Below are 3,891 nucleotides of genomic sequence, written 5' to 3'. Positions count from 1 at the left end.
CACTTCACACTGAGGAGCCGCTCTTCACACTCCCACTGGGGAAGGAAGGGCCGCTGTCACTTCACACTGAGGAGCCGCTCTTCACACTCCCACTGGGGAAGGAAGGGCCGCTGTCACTTCACACTGAGGAGCCGCTCTTCACACTCTCACTGGGGAAGGAAGGGCCGCTGTCACTTCACACTGAGGAGCCGCTCTTCACACTCCCACTGGGGAAGGAAGGGCCGCTGTCACTTCACACTGAGGAGCCGCTCTTCACACTCCCACTGGGGAAGGAAGGGCCGCTGTCACTTCACACTGAGGTGCCGCTCTTCACACTCTCACTGGGGAAGGAAGGGCCGCTGTCACTTCACACTGAGGAGCCGCTCTTCACACTCTCACTGGGGAAGGAAGGGCCGCTGTCACTTCACACTGAGGAGCCGCTCTTCACACTCCCACTGGGGAAGGAAGGGCCGCTGTCACTTCACACTGAGGAGCCGCTCTTCACACTCCCACTGGGGAAGGAAGGGCCGCTGTCACTTCACACTGAGGAGCCGCTCTTCACACTCTCACTGGGGAAGGAAGGGCCGCTGTCACTTCACACTGAGGAGCCGCTCTTCACACTCCCACTGGGGAAGGAAGGGCCGCTGTCACTTCACACTGAGGAGCCGCTCTTCACACTCTCACTGGGGAAGGAAGGGCCGCTGTCACTTCACACTGAGGAGCCGCTCTTCACACTCCCACTGGGGAAGGAAGGGCCGCTGTCACTTCACACTGAGGAGCCGCTCTTCACACTCCCACTGCGGAAGGAAGGGCCGCTGTCACTTCACACTGAGGAGCCGCTCTTCACACTCTCACTGGGGAAGGAAGGGCCGCTGTCACTTCACACTGAGGAGCCGCTCTTCACACTCCTACTGGGGAAGGAAGGGCCGCTGTCACTTCACACTGAGGAGCCGCTCTTCACACTCCCACTGGGGAAGGAAGGGCCGCTGTCACTTCACACTGAGGAGCCGCTCTTCACACTCCCACTGGGAAGGAAGGGCCGCTGTCACTTCACACTGAGGAGCCGCTCTTCACACTCCCACTGGGGAAGGAAGGGCCGCTGTCACTTCACACTGAGGAGCCGCTCTTCACACTCTCAATGGGGAATGAAGGGCCGCTGTCACTTCACACTGAGGAGCCGCTCTTCACACTCCCACTGGGGAAGGAAGGGCCGCTGTCACCTCACACTGAGGAGCCGCTCTTCACACTCCCACTGGGGAAGGAAGGGCCGCTGTCACTTCACACTGAGGAGCCGCTCTTCACACTCCCACTGGTGAAGGAAGGGCCGCTGTCACTTCACACTGAGGAGCCGCTCTTCACACTCCCACTGGGGAAGGAAGGGCCGCTGTCACCTCACACTGAGGAGCCGCTCTTCACACCCCCACTGGGGAAGGAAGGGCCGCTGTCACTTCACACTGAGGAGCCGCTCTTCACACTCCCACTGGGGAAGGAAGGGCCGCTGTCACCTCACACTGAGGAGCCGCTCTTCACACTCCCACTGGGGAAGGAAGGGCCGCTGTCACCTCACACTGAGGAGCCGCTCTTCACACTCTCACTGGGGAAGGAAGGGCCGCTGTCACTTCACACTGAGGAGCCGCTCTTCACACTCCCACTGGGGAAGGAAGGGCCGCTGTCACTTCACACTGAGGAGCCGCTCTTCACACTCCCACTGGGGAAGGAAGGGCCGCTGTCACTTCACACTGAGGAGCCGCTCTTCACACTCTCACTGGGGAAGGAAGGGCCGCTGTCACTTCACACTGAGGAGCCGCTCTTCACACTCCCACTGGGGAAGGAAGGGCCGCTGTCACTTCACACTGAGGAGCCGCTCTTCACACTCTCACTGGGGAAGGAAGGGCCGCTGTCACTTCACACTGAGGAGCCGCTCTTCACACTCCCACTGGGGAAGGAAGGGCCGCTGTCACTTCACACTGAGGAGCCGCTCTTCACACTCTCACTGGGGAATGAAGGGCCGCTGTCACTTCACACTGAGGAGCCGCTCTTCACACTCCCACTGGGGAAGGAAGGGCCGCTGTCACCTCACACTGAGGAGCCGCTCTTCACACTCCCACTGGGGAAGGAAGGGCCGCTGTCACTTCACACTGAGGAGCCGCTCTTCACACTCCCACTGGGGAAGGAAGGGCCGCTGTCACTTCACACTGAGGAGCCGCTCTTCACACCCCCACTGGGGAAGGAAGGGCCGCTGTCACTTCACACTGAGGAGCCGCTCTTCACACTCCCACTGGGGAAGGAAGGGCCGCTGTCACTTCACACTGAGGAGCCGCTCTTCACACTCTCACTGGGGAAGGAAGGGCCGCTGTCACTTCACACTGAGGAGCCGCTCTTCACACTCTCCCTGGGGAAGGAAGGGCCGCTGTCACTTCACACTGAGGAGCCGCTCTTCATACTCCCACTGGGGAAGGAAGGGCCGCTGTCACCTCACACTGAGGAGCCGCTCTTCACACTCTCACTGGGGAAGGAAGGGCCGCTGTCACTTCACACTGAGGAGCCGCTCTTCACACTCCCACTGGGGAAGGAAGGGCCGCTGTCACTTCACACTGAGGAGCCGCTCTTCACACTCTCACTGGGGAAGGAAGGGCCGCTGTCACTTCACACTGAGGAGCCGCTCTTCACACTCTCACTGGGGAAGGAAGGGCCGCTGTCACTTCACACTGAGGAGCCGCTCTTCACACTCCCACTGGGGAAGGAAGGGCCGCTGTCACTTCACACTGAGGAGCCGCTCTTCACACTCCCACTGGGGAAGGAAGGGCCGCTGTCACTTCACACTGAGGAGCCGCTCTTCACACTCCCACTGGGGAAGGAAGGGCCGCTGTCACTTCACACTGAGGAGCCGCTCTTCACACTCCCACTGGGGAAGGAAGGGCCGCTGTCACCTCACACTGAGGAGCCGCTCTTCACACTCCCACTGGGGAAGGAAGGGCCGCTGTCACTTCACACTGAGGAGCCGCTCTTCACACTCTCACTGGGGAAGGAAGGGCCGCTGTCACTTCACACTGAGGAGCCGCTCTTCACACTCCCACTGGGGAAGGAAGGGCCGCTGTCACTTCACACTGAGGAGCCGCTCTTCACTCTCCCACTGGGGAAGGAAGGGCCGCTGTCACTTCACACTGAGGAGCCGCTCTTCACACTCCCACTGCGGAAGGAAGGGCCGCTGTCACTTCACACTGAGGAGCCGCTCTTCACACTCTCACTGGGGAAGGAAGGGCCGCTGTCACTTCACACTGAGGAGCCGCTCTTCACACTCCTACTGGGGAAGGAAGGGCCGCTGTCACTTCACACTGAGGAGCCGCTCTTCACACTCCCACTGGGGAAGGAAGGGCCGCTGTCACTTCACACTGAGGAGCCGCTCTTCACACTCCCACTGGGGAAGGAAGGGCCGCTGTCACTTCACACTGAGGAGCCGCTCTTCACACTCCCACTGGGGAAGGAAGGGCCGCTGTCACTTCACACTGAGGAGCCGCTCTTCACACTCCCACTGGGGAAGGAAGGGCCGCTGTCACTTCACACTGAGGAGCCGCTCTTCACACTCCCACTGGGGAAGGAAGGGCCGCTGTCACTTCACACTGAGGAGCCGCTCTTCACACTCCCACTGGGGAAGGAAGGGCCGCTGTCACCTCACACTGAGGAGCCGCTCTTCACACTCCCACTGGGGAAGGAAGGGCCGCTGTCACTTCACACTGAGGAGCCGCTCTTCACACTCCCCCTGGGGAATGAAGGGCCGCTGTCACTTCACACTGAGGAGCCGCTCTTCACACTCCCACTGGGGAAGGAAGGGCCGCTGTCACTTCACACTGAGGAGCCGCTCTTCACACTCCCACTGGGGAAGGAAGGGCCGCTGTCACTTCACACTGAGGA

This window comes from Heptranchias perlo, unplaced genomic scaffold (assembly GCF_035084215.1).
Source record: "Heptranchias perlo isolate sHepPer1 unplaced genomic scaffold, sHepPer1.hap1 HAP1_SCAFFOLD_47, whole genome shotgun sequence".
Classification (NCBI taxonomy): Eukaryota; Metazoa; Chordata; class Chondrichthyes; order Hexanchiformes; family Hexanchidae; genus Heptranchias; species Heptranchias perlo.
Note: the sequence above shows the minus strand (reverse complement) of the source record.